General features: G+C 39.3%; 1 long non-coding RNA gene across 2 annotated transcripts in view; it reads right to left on the bottom strand.

Moving 5' to 3' along the window:
* Positions 1-5636: 5636 nt before the first annotated feature.
* The window catches only part of LOC143259994 (uncharacterized), a 65452-nt gene continuing 52105 nt past the window's right edge, over positions 5637-18983 (bottom strand). Inside the window, exons 2-3 of one of the 2 annotated variants that reach the window (XR_013034061.1) lie at positions 9284-9400; positions 5637-6907 (exon numbers count right to left, since the gene is read on the bottom strand). This is a non-coding gene — a long non-coding RNA (uncharacterized LOC143259994). Of the gene's footprint in view, positions 6908-8550; positions 9401-18983 lie in introns of those variants that run through there. The other variant, XR_013034060.1, reaches the window with a different exon arrangement.

Here is an 18983-nt window from a genome sequence, read left to right as displayed (position 1 = left end):
GCCGGGGTCGCTTCCAGCCGACCGTTTACCGCCTCGAAATCGCTCGAGCGAGCCGTTCCTGTCTCGTGACTCGCGCTCGTCGCCGATCCCGCCGCTTCGTGACCACTCCGATTCGAACCGCGAGCACAATTTAATAATTCTTAACGGTGGAGCCGTTTTTCCGCTGCCGGAACGTCCTCGGTGAACGCGATACCCTTTACCCTAACAGTTAAAACTCGTGCCGGGTGCTCTTCGATGGAATTTCAAGAATTTATCGACGAAAGTCGAGAGAGTTCACGATGCTCGTCGGAACGATCGCGAAATTGTATCAACGTGGAAGTCGTGGCAGAGATTTCGGAATGCCATGCAGTCAATTATGCGAACGGGACTCCTCTAGGTATTAACGTGAACTATGAAAGGGAAGGCAGCATCGTTCAACACTGTTTTTACCGATATTTTGTAGTGTGCAATTTACCGAACTAATTTCGTGACTGTAGCAAAAGTCTTAAATAGGCAATAATCTTGAAACGATTTGTATTAAAAATTGATGAAACACGTGTGGAAATAATGTTAAATAGAAATGAATAGAAGCGTCTTTTGACGCTTTCGATAAAGACAGTGTTAAATCTCATTTTTCAAACAAAATAATTTTGTGCATCGATTTTTTGAAATGAGAGCCATTTGAACATTCTGTCTTTCTCTAATCATTTTAATCATTTTCTTACCACGATTCTTACCGTAAATATATAAATGACACCTCATTCTTACCGCGAATTCAGTCAAATGCATACCAAAATCCACGGTCTAATCACGACATACCGACGAAGATGATGAAACTGTAAATATCGTTAACATTTTAGTAAAATTTAATATTTTAATCGGTATACGTTTTATTAAATTAATAGTAAACACCATAGCACAATCTGGTGCATACGACAAGTAAAAAAATAAAATAAAAACAAGAAGAAGAAGAATTAAATGACAAAATTAAGTATTACGAAAATAAAATAAAAATATATGAAATTATAAAAATAAAAATGTACAAAATTATAAGAAAATAAAATGAACACAATATTTTCGCTGTCACAATACAAATTTTTCTCCTACGTTGAGAAGGTTTACTACACCCAAGTATATAATTTTTGCCCGCAACTGTATGCAAGTCACACAATACTCAAAGCACAATTCAGCTCTTCCAACGATCTTCTCGGAGCACGTTTCAGAAACAAAGTTCAAGCGACGCCAAAGAAAATAATAACAGTTTCCCTGAAACTGTTGCCGTTAAAATAAAATCGCCGCGGAAGAAGATGGTTCTTGGTAAAAGAAAATGTCCAGGCGCGTATCGGTCGGAAAGAAGCATCTGGCCGAACAAATGACTGGTTTCTAACGCGGAGATGATCTCGAATGGTCGGCTATCAATCGTGCACGGTCCCGGAGCTGTCGTCCTCGGTTGCAACACGGTCGTTTTATCACCGTCCGGTGTCGATCTATCGCGAGTAGCCGGGTGCCGATCGCCGGTGCCGATCGACGGAACGTCGCAGCTCGTCGCGCGGACCGACGCGACGCGAGACGACGGAGAAAGTATCCTTTCAGCTGCTCGGAGGCGTGCGACCGACTCCCTTTTCTTTCCCGATCTCTGTCCACGGGCCAGATCCGAACGGCTCGGAACGTGAGAGCACCGGCCTAAGGACTATTTACGACGGGTACGATCCGCGTCGCGCACCTTTACGACACGTTTTTCCGGCGACGTCGTAAACGTGGCTACTTACGAGCCACCGCGCCCTATAACGAACCTGGTGACACGCTCGCCGTTCGTGAATTTCGTAGATCGTGGGAACCCGAGACATCTCGGAAATCGATTCGACTTAATACTTAACCAACCGAATCGGGACATCTCCTCGTTTTAAATGGAGTCGCTTGACGACCCACCAGGGAAATCTCCCACTTTTACCTTAGCGACGCGTGGCCTTCGTTCTGCTTATTTTTTGCTGTTGTCATCGATCAGTCTCGACCTGGAGTTTTTCGCAATTTATTGGTTACTTTTTCCTTCTTTATTGAACATAGTTTTAATTAAATTTAATTTAATTTCTAAGAATTAATTTTCACGCTAGTCATCATTATAATTTCTTAATTTTATTAACATTTTGCGCTCGAGTGATGACTCTGAGGCAGTTATATATATAATAAAATAATATAAAAAAATAATATAATAAATATATATTCTGCAGTATATAATATATATTGAATGATATATATATATATATATATATATATATATATATATATATATATATATATATATATTCTATATATATATTTATTATATTATATTTTTATATTATTTTATTTTACGATATATATATAAAATTATTTGTAATATAATGAATTTGTTATATCACGTTCTAAGATAATTTTTACATTAACAAAGTTTGGATTTTAAAAAATTGTTAAAAGTGTCGCGATAGTTGTTAAAAGCAAGTCGCGATACTCGAGTTTGCATGCATAAAATGTACTTTGTCATATAAAATGAAAGTACTGTAAGTCAGAAAAATTATTTTAGATTTATATTTAAAACAGCTTCGAGTGCAAAGGGTTAAGATTCGCAAAAGACACGAATGTTGAAGTCGTAAAAGTTTGCTTTGCAATCTCAATTTAATTGAACGAAACACTTAAATTTTATGAAATTTTTAAGAATTTTGGCGCGGTCGTAAGAGTGTCAAGAATTCATCTTCGATTAGCTACAGATTTCTCTCGAATTTTTAGAAAGTATTTTTCTGTGTTTTTATGTTTTCTTTGAGTTGAGAGCAGAATTTAGTGCCACGAAGTTACTAATTCTTTCGCTTCTAAATTACTTTCTCAAATTTGTTCAATATTAAATTTAATTTCTCTAAAATCTCTTTTGTTAATGTCTCTGATTGCAGTTGCCTATTCTTACCAAAAATGCATGAAGTCCGTACGTCTACTAATGACCAATGCGTGATACATGCTTGGAGGAAGTAGTAAGCCTTAAGTGTCTGACCACAGTCTGACTGGCAGTCTGATTCTACTGCGAGTACGTTTCAGTATAGAGCACCGAATTCGCACGCAGATTGGTTAAATCGTTCGAGGCATCGTACAAAGCGGTTTATGCGTAAATTATCGTGGGAACCGACTGACACTTTCAACGAAGCAATCGTCGAGACTTGAGGATCGATCCTCGACCAGTCTCCTGTACGATTTAGCGGAGACGGCGATAAATTTCATTCAACTTTCACGCCTAAGCGTTTCCGTCAATTGCGATCCTTTTTCGTTCCCACTCTATTTTTCGCTATATTTCTCTTTGCGATAGGTTACATTGTAATTGTCGGAGATTAACACGAGATACCTGTCTAAATGGAACTGCAGAAACTGCAATTTATCTTTTAATTACGTCCATAAGTATTGAGACACAATAAGTGATATGGCAATATCGTATCAAACAATATGAACTATATGAATTATTTGAATTATCTGAATTATATGAATTATAAAACGATGTATATCGGTACATTCTATTTGGTACATATATTCAGTAACATTTACAGCCCGCGGCAAAAAGTTTAAAAGTAACATGATTTTCATTTATACACACTTTAAAAGTAACGTGATTTTCGTTTATTTAACATTACAACGAAGGTTCCGTTTTTATAAATATTTGGTAAACAGGACAATAGACATACATAAATAAAACAGAGTTGAATTTCGCTGGTCTAAACAATTTTATTTCAATAAAAGGAATTTGTATAGAAATATAGTGCGCCAAAATAATAGGACGTTTAACTAGAAATGATGTGTAGCAATAATTCAACGTACAATATGCTTAATATTTTGTGATTTCTCCTTTGCATTAAATAACAGCCGTCGTGAGACGGCTCCCATTGGCTGAGATATATAGTTTTTAAGTAGTTTTTTTGCACCAAAAGAACAGAAACTTTAAATGTCATTTTTGTTATTATTAGCGAAATATTAAATATATTATTATTAAAATATATCCTCTACCATAGCACGAAATAAATACAAAAATCGTAATAATATTCATTAATGATCACACAATATTTTTTCAATAATTCTCTTAGTTAAGAAAGTGTTCTCATACGTAAAGGCGAGGGTGTATATACAAAGTCGCAAGTTCGTGCGCTTTCCTGCTAAAGATGCCGAAAGAATCGACAAAATTGAAGTACCATGGTCCTCTGCTTGCGGACTGATCACCGAAAGGGTTAAAAACCTTCGACGGGGGATGGGAACGGAGTAAGGAGACGAGTTGCGGGACCAGAAACAGGGACGCGCCGAAACGGCGACGGACCCGTCCACTCTTGAATTACCATACCGACCGGATTATCTTTCGAGCGCGAAACATCTCCATCGGCGGGGCCGGCGAATAATCCGATAAGCGAATTAAGATTAGCGGCTTCTGATGAGCCGCTAAGTGACTATCGACGTTTGCATATCGAGCGACGTCGGTGACATGGTCCGCGGGGACGTCCGCCGGAATCGATCGTCTTCCGTAAATCCCTTGACAGCTCGACGTTATAATCGGGATCGCTTCTAGTGTTCGCCAATTTGCGCGCGGATATCCGATATCCCCCGTCTTGGCGACCACTCGAGCCGACCAACTCCGAACGTTTTAGTGCACAAAGTCGGCGTTATCGAAAAATCCAGACCGATCGACCGAGCATTCGCTGACGCTGCTATGGGACTTGTAGCGCATACGAATCTTCGAACTGCAAATTTATTTATTTATTTATTCGTATACGTGGGCAAAGAATACCCTTTGTTACATAGAGCACGTTTTTGCAATATCAAAATTGTTACAAAACAGATTTAGAATAGATTTTTACATTAAAAAGATCGAATGTATATAAAATACGAACAGGGTGTCTCGTTTAAGCGTGAACGACGGAATATCTCGGAAATGGTGCAAGTTATGAAGAAAATGTTTCCGTAAAACTTTATCTGTATGATGGAATATAATGCTTCGAGTTAGTATCTTTTTTCTGAGTAAAGTGATAGAAAAGATTTCAAGGTCACGCTAATTTCTTTAAATAGGATGATATGTTTTTTTTGTAGTATTATAATAATGGGTTTCGAGACGGATTCAACGATCTGCTATGTGACACCATTCCATGTCATAAATCATATCGTATATAATACAAAGTAAGAAGAAAAGTGAAAAAAGTGCAGCGTACGTAATAAGTATACAGAGTGTCCCGAAAATGTATCGCAATCCCGAAATGGGAGGTTCCTGAGGTCATTTGAAGCAACTTTTTCCTTTGCGAAAATTTTTTCCGTGGCTTCGTTTACGAGTTATTAACGAAAAACAGTGACCAATGAGAGGCGAGCTCGGCTGGAGCGCGGCGGCCCAGCCAACGAGTGCACGGAGCCCAGTTCCGCTCATTGGCTCGGCCGTCTCACGCCAAATGATCTCACCTCTGATTGGTCACTGTTTTTCGTTAATAACTCGTAAACGAAGCCGCGGATTGCATTTTCGCTAAGGAAAAAGTTGCTTCAAATGACCTCAGGAATCCCCTACTTTCGGATTGCGAGACATTTTTGGGACACCCTGCATAGTAGATATAGTAAAAGTGTATAACACAGGAAAATATAATATAAGAGATGAGAAATTTCACTAAACGTACAATCAGTGTCGTTGGAAATTGTTGTACATTGACTTGGCAATGTTAGCGAGTCGCTGATTTCCACGAATGTATTCACAGTTCAGTCAGAATCATCGAGGAGGAGAGACATGTAAAAAACACATTTACATTTTGCAATATTGATGATCCCGTATTACTTTTCTAGTATCATATATTTAGATTTCATTTGCTTTGCATAAAATTAGTGTAATATAGTTTTAATAACTTCCTTCTATATCATTCTTGTGTAATTGTTCAGTGTTTAGTGTCTTGGTACAGTTTCGATAGTTTTTCTTTATATCGCAGTCGCGTGCATAATGAAATTCACTAATTGATGCAAATTCACTAAATCGACGTAAACTAGTCAGGTTACCATCACGTATGTCAGATGGACATTAACGCTAAACCTACCACGGTCAAAATGATCGATCTCTTATTTTTCGATACTACAAACTTTTGAGATTTCTTCGTGGAAAATGATTGAATAAATAATATTATTGAAACAAGTCTCATAATTAAAACTTTACAAAATCCAAATGAATTCAATCTTTTCACTCTTATGAGTCAATGCTCGCTAGTCGTCATTACTGCTTGGTTTAGTGTTAAAAGGTCACAACGGCTGCTAAAATAAGCGGTCGCAGCATCGATAGTCCTCGAACAGCAGCAACAGCAGCAGTTCTCGTAACGTCGGTCGGTCGTTCAATTGTTGTGGAACACGTATCTCGCAGGATTTTAAAGCGTACAGGAGTAGTCGACGAGATAAAGAGGTCGTCGACCAGGTAGCCTAGCGGAAGATGCGTGTTCGATAGCGGCGAGAAACGCAGGGGAGCGGCCGTTTCCTCGTCTCTCGCGGATATCTGGCGGCGTTGTCACCGAACCATAAGTCTCTCGCGCCGCTCCGTCCGGCGGAATGACCGGCACTTATCTCCCGGTTGGAACGCGATCGTCTTTTCCGCGTTTAATTGCTGGATTTGATGCAGATGCGGAAGACCTAACGAGCCGGCTCGCCGCGATCGCCGCGCTCGCCACGCTCGGCGGTCTCGCGAGCGGAGATCGTCGATCGCGATCGTCCTCGTAATCCGCTCGCTTTTCACCGATCCCCAGATTTTCTTTCCGCTCGAAGCTCTTGGGCCTCGCTTTCACGGGCCCTGAAATTTTCGTCCGTCACGCGATCTTCGCTAGACATTTTCTGATCGAAATCGTGGGAAGACGTTGTTAGCTCGGAGTCGCGAAGAAAGTAGTTGGAAGTCGATCTTTGCGACTGTTTTATCTGGAAGCTTAATTGAAATCGTGGAATTAGAATCACGTTAATTAAAATTGTACATATACATTTCGATATATTTCGATTTTTGTTTCGTTTTTTTTTATTGTATTCGTGCGATGGCTATATAAATATATAAATATATAAATGCAATATATAAATATATTGTTATTTGTTCTGTAACAAAGGGATCGTCTTATCGTGTGTATGGATATATTAATTAAATCAAAGAAGAATCGGAGGCATATACGTTCGGTGGATTTTCTATTCGCGATCGATACTTCGTCGATATCGATCATTGCATACATAAATGCAAGACACTGAAAATTGCAAGTACTTAGTGTTTCCTAACACGCATTATTTTGAGTATGTTAAAGAGAACATGATTTTTATTTCCGATTTTAAAATCTTCTTCTCCTTAAATCTCAATATAAATTTATTGAAACAGATTCAGATATAAGTGCAACTTCAAAAGTATTATTTTCTATTTATATTATTCATTTATTTAGCATCAACAGGCTAAATGACCTTTTAATTTCTCTACAAAAATTCAACATATCGATGACCATAAAATAATAATAATAATAATAAAAAAGTAATGCTACAAGCATACAAAATGATTTTCCAGAGTAAAAATTGATCGACAGCGTGCAACTACGAAGGCAATTGCACAGAAATAACCATTTTAAAAGAATCGGAATTAAACGAAAGTTTCCTTCGTCGACTAAAGGTTTGCTCGTTACACTAAAAATCCTTATACGCGCATTATACTAAAAACAAAAATAAACTAAAAATGCTATTTCAGCTTGTTCATTTAGACGTTCGCTTGCGTTTGAAAAATCTGCGAAAGCCATAAACGCATAAAGATCCAGGGGCCACTAATAATAACAGATCGTTAGAAGGACCCGTTCGGAGCGAACCAAATACCAGAAATAATGTATCCAGGCGATATCTATTAAGGGGTAAGCTATCAAAGCCAGCGGAGCCGTCGGCTCGAGGAGCACAGGTGCAACGGGGTCCTTGTAAACGAGACCTCGCCTCGCATTTGCCGGCGATTAAGTTAACGACGCCGCTATGACACAGACCGGTAACGACGGTTCTATGCCTACCTGTGTATCCACGGGGCCCGGATCAACGGCCATGGGGGACCAGTGCAGCGGTAAGAAGAGTAGGAAGAAGACCCGCGATATCACGGGACCGCTCGCAGAGACCGGGTCGTAGCGAAACGTGGAATCGTATTAGAAAATTAATACCTGGCTGGGTTTCCGCGTGCGAGGAGCGGTCACCCAGGGGAATGGCATATTTATGGGACACCGGCAACGAGTTCGACTTCTCCTGCGGTGTTGCGTAACGTCCACGGAATCCTCAGGCTGGACGACGACGACGACGATGACGACGACGACGACGACGACGACGAGGATAACGATGACCCGGGCCGTGTCGACGACCTTAACCTCGGCCGAGCCTCTTGATCGTTCAACTAGGGTAAATGTACCGATGCCAGCGCACCTTTTCCGGCCATCTCTATTATTATTGGAATGCGGATCTTTATGCAAAATAATTGTTCGCATCAATTGGAAGGAACATGAATCGAATAGAAATCTGTTTCTTCCCTTTTTCGTGTTAATAATTTGAAAATATCAGATTGATCATCTTAAATTCGTTTAGTTCATCTATTCTTCTAAATTGCACTTACTCATTTTTATCACAAATGTATAAAATCAGTAGTTTAATTATTATTCGTATCCGCTTCTGTGAAGTTGGCTATAGTTCCTAGCGATAAACAGAACTTCAGTAAATATATTGTTTCTACTGGATATGTACAATTAATGAACAAGAGAACGCAGTGCAAATAAAATTAACAGCAAAAGGGATAAAGCAGAAGAAAGCGGAAGTAATGAAGGGAAACAAATTAGAAGCGTGAAGAAAGAAATTGGAAGAACAGTATACAGGGTGAATCGCAAATTAGTACCCACGATTTTTCATCCCCTTCCCATGGTCTGACAATAGAATATTCGCATAAAAGTTGATTCGTGTAATTATTAATATAATTAATTTAATTCATTAATATAATTACAATAAAAAAGTCGTTGAATTCGTCTAGACGTCACCTGCAATACTGTGAAGTTAAAATGATCCAGTTTCATTTAAAAATATAACGGTCACATTGTTTCTTTTATCGAAAATTAATTTGTTCTTAAATTTAAACAATTGCAATTTCTTGTCGGTTAAATACTAATTAATTTCGATAGGAAATATTTTTTTGTCAGACCATCGCCAGGGGATGAAAAATCGTAGGGACTAAATTATTACTCATTTATACATATTATATCTCGTCAAGATTTTCAAATACTACAAAGTAAAATATAGGAATCGGATATTGCATCCTTACATCCTTCTGTATTACAAGTCCGGATGTCGCCCATGAAATTTGTCCCTCACTTGTCGGTATGAATTAAAATCGTCTCCTCTCGGTCAAACTTATTTCGATCGTTTCCTGTATGATTATCTGAAAAAAATAATACAACATTTTATTCGTATTGAAACCAGCTATTGTAATATGACTAAAAAAATGTACGGTCCTATCTAAGAAAAATCAACTTGACCTTGAAATATCATTCACCATTATGTCAATAAAAAAATTATTGATACTACCTAAAACATCTCCTTATACTGAACACTTTTTGTATAAACATTATTTCCGTAGCTTCCCTGTATGTGAATAGGTTACTTCAAATGATCTCAGGAACCCCCCATTTCCGGATTACGAGACATTTTTGGGACACCCTGTTTGCAACTTTTAGAAGACGATACAGAGGATTTCCTCCAAAACGATCTGTTGCACACGAACAGGTTATATCTCTTCGCGCGAATTTCGGCGCGATCAATCATAGAACGAGTTTAGCCTGAAATCGGCACGCGTTGCGATTCCGCGGCATCGGGAGATCGGCGACATTCTGCTCCGTGATTTTTCTCCGAACCGAGGCGAACCGCAACCCGAGCGTGTCCAGCTTCCTCGTTCCACGGGTTAATTAATCCCTCTGTATCGGTCGGATCGATAAAATCGCGTAGCTCGGGGAGTGACTTCTCATTTGAATATCGAGCCAATACAAATTCCTTCCGCGACCGATGCCGCGGGGGGGAAAGCATGCGAGCGGACGAGCATTCGCGAATGACATCGTCCGATCGTCACCGGTGACCGCCGCGCGGCTACCAGTCCAATTATCCGCGGACAATTAAGCGGCGAAGACGACGCGAGTTCGCGTGAGAGCACAGTGTGCGGTGTAGCAGAGGCAACTAATAAACCCGAAGCATTTAGACCATAAATTCCTTGATTAGAAGATATTAATTAATGTGCATAGATTTTAATAATATCCATCGTTTTAAATAAACTTATCCATGTAATAATCCATAAACTTATCCAATCACGCTGGAAATTGATTCCAAGTCTCCGCGCATGTCGCTAATGCTTCTTCATCGTCCGATTTGTTGCGCGATGAATAGATTGCGGGTCTTTATGCGAAATAGAAATTCCCTGCATCGATTGTAGGACTTTGAAGCCAAGCGCAAGATTCTTTCATCTGACAATAATTTTAATAATTTCAAGCAGTACATCGAGATTCTTAGTTTCTTTTAATCTTTTCATTGTTTTAAATTTTATGTACTCGTTTTCACGATAATCGCACAAAATCCGCGGTCTCCTGTAAAGAAAATGGTGAATATATCGTTTCTACTAGATTCGTAAAATTAATGAAAAAGCCATTCTTCTCTGTACCACCGGTAAAGAGCCTGGGGAATTGCATGTTTTTCTTAGAATAAACGCAAAGGTCGCACGGCAAATAGAAAAGCTACATTCACACTGACAGAGCGTACAAAGTATGGAAAATTGCGACGCGTAAATCTTAAACATGACCTCAAAAAGTAGAAAAATAGAAATTAGTGATAAAGCAAGAGAAAGCAGAAGAACTGAAGAAGAATCAATTAAAAGCGAAAAGAAGAAAGGAAACAAGAAAAGCATAAAAGAAAAACGCGAAAAAAAATGTTTAAAAATAAATAAAATAGAACTACTTTTACATTTTCTTTACATTTTGATCGGGAACGTGAATAAATAAGTAAATAAATAAAATAATATCATCACAGTCAGTTCTTCCCCAATGTTTCCACTGTTTCATACTCCACTCATCGACGTTTGTCTAATTAAACCGCTGAGTTTGTATGTTTATGAGAAAAATTGGTATATGTAATTTGAAGCAGCCAAGAGATTCAAAGAAACTAAGAATGTTCGAATCGTTTTGTTACTAAAGCTATTAACTAATCTATTTAAGATTGTACATTTCCTATGCGATGCAAGACATTAAGAATATTCCCGTTGAAATTCTTATAAATCGTTAACGCGCGACAGCGACCGGTGCATCTTCTCAACGCTGCGCAGAGGCGCGAACCCCGCGAGGAATTTCGTTGTCGTTAGTTAGCCCCCCACGGCGGAATTAAAGGCCAGTTAACGGAGCAGACGGTCGAATCACGATCTGCCGATATCTGTCCACCGTGGATAATCGCCGGTCGTTCGAAACGCTCCGATGAAAATCGCCGATCGCATCCTCCCGGGCTTCCTTTCCCACGAAGGCTGCGATCTTTTCCAAGATGCTTCCTACGCTGCTTTTTCCCCCTAAACGAGTTTCCAGGCTACACCTGTCCGACTATCCTAGCAAATCATTCCCGCAATGATCCGAGAAATTAAAATCCGCGAATCTGTTCGCGGCCGGATTCGTATCCGCTCGTTACCGCCCGGTGACTCTGATGCAGTTTTGAACGAGTCGACGTCGCCCGTGCATCCGCGTAGCGCGGACCAATTTCATGCCGCCTAACGACAGATTATGAAAATACCGGTTATTAATTGAGGCGGTCTCGTTAAGCTGTCGATAGGGACGCGGGCATCGAATCATCCTATCGGACGTGTCCGGACACGTATTCGTTCAGCGAATAATGAAATTGAGATCGTAAACAGGAAAAACGCATTATTAAGTAACCGATCCCGGCGCGACGCGCGGTGACGTATCGCGTGGGTATAATTAACACCGCGGACCGTCTTACGGCAATTACTTCCAGTACAATTATCGTAGATTATCCGTCGCGTCCGGCTTCTTGCGCGGTTCCACGCCTGCTCGCGATAAACTTGCCGATAATCGGACAAAGAATTAATTGTTTATCATCGTTTCACTTCGAGCGTAACTCCTCCGCGTTAATTCATCGCAGGGGAAGTCGCTTATCGACGGGATCTTGCGATTCTAAGGAACGAAATTGCTCGGGCTTGATATAACCCGGTGATTTAACGCGTTCGGATTCGTTGGACGATCGTTCTCGCAGATTGAAAATGATAGAATGTGGTGAAGGTGTTCGATGATGATGAATATAATTTGATGATGTCAAGGACAGGGTTAGTTACAGGGTGCAACGATTCGATGGCGTTGAGATTCGAATTCGTGCGATTAAAATTTTTCGTGCAATTAATTGATTAACACGTTCCGTGCCACGTGTACCATCGATGGTACACGCTTGCATGTTTACTTAGTGAACTGAACAAATTGTTTACAAGAAATTTAGAACCGAAGAATCAATTTCCACCGCAAGAATGGGCGTTGATAAGTTTTTGTTACGTTGTTATGTGTACGAGAATTAATAATTGCACGTAATACATCAAGTTTTAGTCAAATATCAAAGTGTGAAGATTCGAGTGAAAAAAGCTCGGCACGGAACGTGTTAATGCTTACGATTAAACAGATTAAACATCGTAAAACTGATAGATTGGTGAAATTAACCCTTTGCACTCGAATGGCGACTCTGAGGCGCCACTAAAAATTGGTGTATTATTTTTCAAAATCATTCTAAGAGCATCGGACTCGTTTCTACTTGAAAAGAAACTACTAAAATTGCATTGTACCTGTCAACAGGCTCAATTTCATGTGCATAAGTCGCAAAGGGTTAATCATAGATCGCTGATTAAATGAAACTCAATCGTCGGAATGTCGACGATTGATTTAATGAATTGATCAAAGCGTTCGTGAATCGTTGATGAAAGAAATCAATCGAAAAATCAGCGATCGACTTAATCGGTCGATCAATCCATTGCTGAAGCGCTGATTGAGGAAATTAATCGCCTAGAAATCGACGTTTCGATCTAATCGGTTGATGAAATGAATCGACAGCTGCAATGGAACACTTTAACAATCTCATTTAGATAGTCGCTGATTTCTAGACGATTCATTTTTGAAGCTGCACGCACTAATCAATTGATCCAACTACAAAAGATCTCTCAGAGATCTCTCAATTCTGATAGCAGTTTCGCCAGAAAAAGAATTTCGGAAGTTAATCGCTAATTAATTATTCGATCGAATATGTATCGAATCTTTAATCGCAGTTAAGAACCAAGCAGGCGATCTAATCCTTAATTACGGTTAACGACTAACGTAGGAATTTAATCGTCAATCGCAATGAACGATTGAAGTGGAAATTTAATCGTCAGCCGTTGATTAAATTTTTGCCCGGCTCCGATCGTAGATAACGATTCCTGAACAAGATTTATTATCCCCTTCAATTAAATATTTGTGCATCCAACAGTTGCGGTCATTGCATAAGTTTCTATAATGCATCTAGTGTACACTTGACATTTGCCACTGCCGATGTTAAATAGCAATTGTATTGCAGTAGAATCTCCTCGAGAATTAAGCATATAGAGGATCGTTCTGGATTTACAAATTTTCTGGCCACGTCTAAAATTGATATCGTGATTCTTTTAGATGTTGGCTTGAGAATTTATCTAAGATAATTATCCAAATGAATTCCTTTTTAGTCGAATATTTTATTTTAATAATTCACTAACCGTCAGAAATTATTCCATCTATTTATTCAAATGATTCTTTATACGTAATTCGTCATTCGAATTATTTTCTGTTCAAATAATTCGACAAATTCTTATTCGAATTATTCGAAAAATTCTTTATTCGACGAAACGCTTTATATTCTATTATTTTTATTCAAAAATCCTTTATTTTCCGTATAAATTCAAATCTAGATAAATTTATATTCGATTGAATATTTAGTCGATAATGTCGAATAAAATTTTATTCGCATAAATTATTATCTAGACAAAGTTTTGTTCGATCGAACATTTGTTCGACAGCGTCGAATAAAATCTTATTCGTTAGCATTTATCCTTTATCCGCCATTCGAACAAAATTTTGCCCAACTCTGTCTCAAATATAATCGCAAGATAGTAACGGGGTCGTGAACTTTTCATTCCAGCGAAATATGCAACGTATTGTGTGTCTTTTAAACTCCGAAGAAAAAAGGACATAGAATGTCAGAGGATCGAAGGATCAAACGGCGAACGGTCCAAGCCCAGGCTCGTCTCGGTTTTCCCTCGCCTCTCATAGTCAGCTTATCGCGATAGAATATGGAAATGTCCCGACGTGGGTGCGCTGCAACGAGGATTAACGTCGAAGATCATTTTCCCGCGTCGCCTCGGCCGTTACGTAAAACGCGGACGGTATCGCGTTCCCTGTTAGCGTTTCCCTCAACCATTTTCGAATAACAATGTGCTTGCACCGACTGCGATTTTTGCTCCCCTGACTATTCCTCCATCCAATTGCTTTTTAACACGAGATCTACGATTTTTCGTATTCTTCACGATTTTTACTATAATATACACTTACCGACAAGAACTAAGAAACTTTACGTGTCGTTAACATTTGAGTAAAATTTGATACTTTAATAAATATACGTCTTGTTAAATTAAAAGTAGACGCTATAGCGAAGGATATAACACATTATTTATAATGCAATATTGTTTTGTTTAGTGCATACCACAAATACGAAGTATGATAAAAGTTGAACGAAATTAATGAAAACAGATATAGAATTGAAAAATAAAGAAAATAAAACAAATAATGAATAGTAGAATAAAATAGGACAGATAAAGAATAGAGAAACGAAATGAAAATTGAAACTAAAGAATTATAAAAAAGATAAAAGTTTTGTCTTATGTTAAGCTGTACTACACCCAAGAATATACATCTATTTATCAATGTTTATTTAACTTTTGTCGATAAATGACTGCGAACAATTATTTCTGCATCCGTGTCCTGATTTTTCTTTTGCACTGCAGTGCTATTATTTTGCAAACTGTACATGTTACATGTTGCAAACTGTATTCATATTGCTTGCATTTATACTGCAAGTCTTTGTGCAGAATGCAAATTTTTTGAAACTAGAGAAACTGATTCTGCGTCTAATTTTGTCTTTATATTGCTATGCTATTACTCTGCACATGTTACAAACTGCATTTATATTTCTCGTATTTAAACTGCAGGCCTTTGTGCAGGATATTAATTTTCTAACATGACTGCATAGGATTGTTTCTGCATACATGTCCTAATTTTTCTTTTATAATGTAATGCAATTATTTGCAGTGCAATTATATCGAATGAAACAAATTTATCGAATAAATTCCCTAGAAATCGATTTTCATAATTTCATTTAATAATTCGCGAGACTAGTTTATGCTTCGCCGGATGAAAAATGCATCGAATTAAGAGAAGACGATCGGTACGTGTCGCAAAATGTAATAGGAAATTGCATCGAGTGCAACCGTGTCTCGATATTCTAGCCGGGGACTCCACGCGGCGCAGGAAAATGCTCGAGTGCCTGTATTCGCCGATAAATATGAAATAGATGCCCGGACAGCGAACGTTCGACTTCTGGCAGAGTGATTTAGTGGAGCGAGATAAGGCCGTGGCCCGAGTATGCACAATTCATTTATCGGTGCAACCTGCAGCTCCTCGAGAGACCGAGATCCGGACGGAGAAAGCGAGAGAGGGAGAGAGAGAGAGTGAGTGAGAGAGAACGACCGTGACCGCTGTTAACGATTCCGCGATTAGGTCGAGGATGATCGGGCCGCATTTAACATGCTCATGCATGCGTAAGTTCGAGGGCAAGATACGGTTATACAGATCGGGTGTGTCATCGATGATAGTGGACCGAGGTGCAAAGTCATCGAAACGAATTTTTACGGTCCCCCGGTTCCTAGCAATCGTACTAGAAAATTATGCATAGACATGCTGGTTAACATTTCGAACGTCGCGACAACCATCTAAAAAATTGCACACAATTAATACAGTGTAATATAGTATAATGTTATGTAATATTTCGTAATATAGTATATAATATAGTATATAGCAATATAGTATACTTATTCAATCAAACTGAAATTCAAAGATTGAATTGTATAGCATCAATTAATTTTGCAACGTTCTTACACTTTGCTGATTTTAATAAAATTGGAAACGTATAACAGATTGACGTGAAAATTAATTTTGTGACCTTAGCAAATAATTTCGTCACCCATGTATGGATGACGCCGCAATTAATTAATTGAATTAATTTGAAATGCAAGAAATATAAACACAGTCTACCACATGTGCAAAATAATTGCACTACAATATAAAAGAAAAATTAGGGCATGTATGCAGAAACAATTCTTTGCAGTTATTTTGGGAAATTTATATGCTGCATAAAGACCTGCAGTTTAAATACGAGAAATATAAATGCAGTTTGCAACATGTGCAGAGTAACGGCACTGCAATATAAAGAGAAAACTAGACGCAGAATCAGTTTTTCTAGTTTCAGAAAATTTGCATTCTGCACAAAGACTTGCAGTACAAATGCAAGCAATATGAATACAGTTTGCAACATGTAACATGTACAGTTTGCAAAATAATAGCACTGCAGTGCAAAAGAAAAATCAGGACACGGATGCAGAAATAATTGTTCGCAGTCATTTTAGAAAATTTGCATTCCCCATAAAGGCCTGCACTTCAAATTAAAATATTCCAATTATATACAGTGAACAATGGAACTGCACTATAAAGTGAAACGAGGATGCAACTCGCATCGCAGCAAAATTAATTGCAGTCTCGACGAGACTGCTCTACGATATTATGCAGCTTGTCCCAAAAGTGCAACATGCTCCGGAAAGCCGAACGAAACGGACGCAGATCCTTCGACGATAAGAATCCGGCCACTCTGCGGATCCTTGGACGCCAATCAGCGCTCGTCCGGTTAATTATGCTTTCACGTTTGCCGGAGCGTGCGATATCCACGGTGAAAAACGCAGAAACTTTCGTTCGGGATATTTACGTCTAATGAAAATGGCAGGTGTCTGGCTGGTTAAAGGGGTACCGTTATAATAGAACAAAGTCGAAGCTTATTACGGGCACGCATGTCGTGAGGGAAATTAAACTGGCAGTTCTCACTGATTAACAGTTCGCCGCTCGGTGTGGTACTTAATAAACGCTACGTGTCGACGTGGAACGGTGATTAATGAGTATCCGCGATCGGTTGAAAGTTACGCGGGTCGAGCCGGTTCGATGGCGGCAGTCGAAAAAAAAGAACTATAACTGCAAATTGAAATCCCAGATCCGACGATTTTTGGCGAACGCTGCGGCACGCGGAACTATCTCGCACGGGCCTGAACAGTACGTCGGATTCGTGAACGCTTTGTCGTGTAATATTGCAAATTATTCTTTTCATTTCAGTCAAATTAAGGTTCTGTCCTTTCGCTGTCGATATATTCACCGTGGATACGTATTGTTTAAACAAATTGTAGCATAGGAACATTAAGGTTTATAGTACAATTCTGCCAAAATGCAAGGGTTACTTCGAAGTGCTGTAACTTTGCGAAAAAAAATCGCGGTCAAGCTTTTCTTCGCTCAAAATAAAGGGAAAGGATCAAACTTTATTCGGCTGTGAACGGTATCTTCGAAAAAAATTTGGCAAAACCCGTGCATTTCGTCAAACGTGGGAATTTGGGGCAAGTTTTATGGCAACATAGCAAACATGGTCTCGCATATAAAGGGTTACAGTGCCGAGGGTACGTCGCACTCAAAATTCAGATATACTACTTTAAAGTAGAAGTTCCAAGCTTTAATTTAAGCAAAGGATTATTATCCTTCGATGATTTCGCGCGGAGTTATCGTCAGTCGAAGTTGGCCAATTTTTATCAAAAATTTTTCTACGCTAGAATTTTGTTGAACAGTGCATAATAAATACTAAATTTTCCTTTTCTGCTACAAAATTATTGAGAAACATTGTAATCATAGCAACCTCGAAAAAAATCATCACAGTTCTGGTTACATACAAACATTTCCAATGAAACAAGTACATTCAAATCACGATTCTTTCATAGATATTTGTTACATTTTACTTGAAAATATCTGCCAAGAAATAATATCGATCAATTGTAAAATTGAACATAAACTGTGCTTAACTGTACTCAAACTTCAATCCTAACTGAATATTAAAATCAAACTATTTCAACGGAATTAAAATGTTCACGTGAAAGTTAAGACAGAAAATTTTCATACAGAAACGTGAAACGTAAAACGGGAAAAGAAATGATCGGGATGTTAAAAGTTTGCTGAACCGATTACATTTAAATTACAGTTAAATTCGATCCCCGTTCCCGAGGCCAGCGACGTCGTATGCGAGGGTAACAGAAACCGCAGAGGAAAGTTGACACAATTAAAGAGCGGTTCAAGGGTGAATCGGCGAGCGGGGAAAGGATACGCTCATTAGAGGCGGCTCGGCAATCTCGGTGGAACGAGGAGCAGTTACTAGGGCATCGAGGATATTAGCGGGGCCCGATAAGAAGCGAGCCGAATCAATTATCGCGGCGACTCGCCTCCCAAGAAGCGTGCACCGGCTCCCGCGCAGTCGCCGGGGCCCATTCGGAGCCCGGTGACATCGTAACTCGCTACTTCCGTGCGTAATTCAGCGCGACCAATGCGTAATGCGCGGTTGAAAGCGGGCCCATTTGTTACGTGGCCGGTCCCCGCGCCACCGTCGACACAAAGGGACCGTGTACCCCGGGAAATACACGCCGATCCTGGAATATCGCCCACGGTGGACCATTCCGGGCCGTAATCTCGTGTACTCCCCGGACTTTTTTGCCGCATTCAATCGCACCACGGTTGCTACCTTTTGATCGTCGTCCTCAAATCAGACGGTAAGTGGGTGGTATAAATTGCCCGGCACAGTGT

The sequence above is a fragment of the Megalopta genalis genome, chromosome 9 (assembly GCF_051020955.1).
Source record: "Megalopta genalis isolate 19385.01 chromosome 9, iyMegGena1_principal, whole genome shotgun sequence".
Lineage (NCBI taxonomy): Eukaryota > Metazoa > Arthropoda > Insecta > Hymenoptera > Halictidae > Megalopta > Megalopta genalis.
Note: the sequence above shows the minus strand (reverse complement) of the source record. Positions and strands in the feature narration are given on the sequence as shown.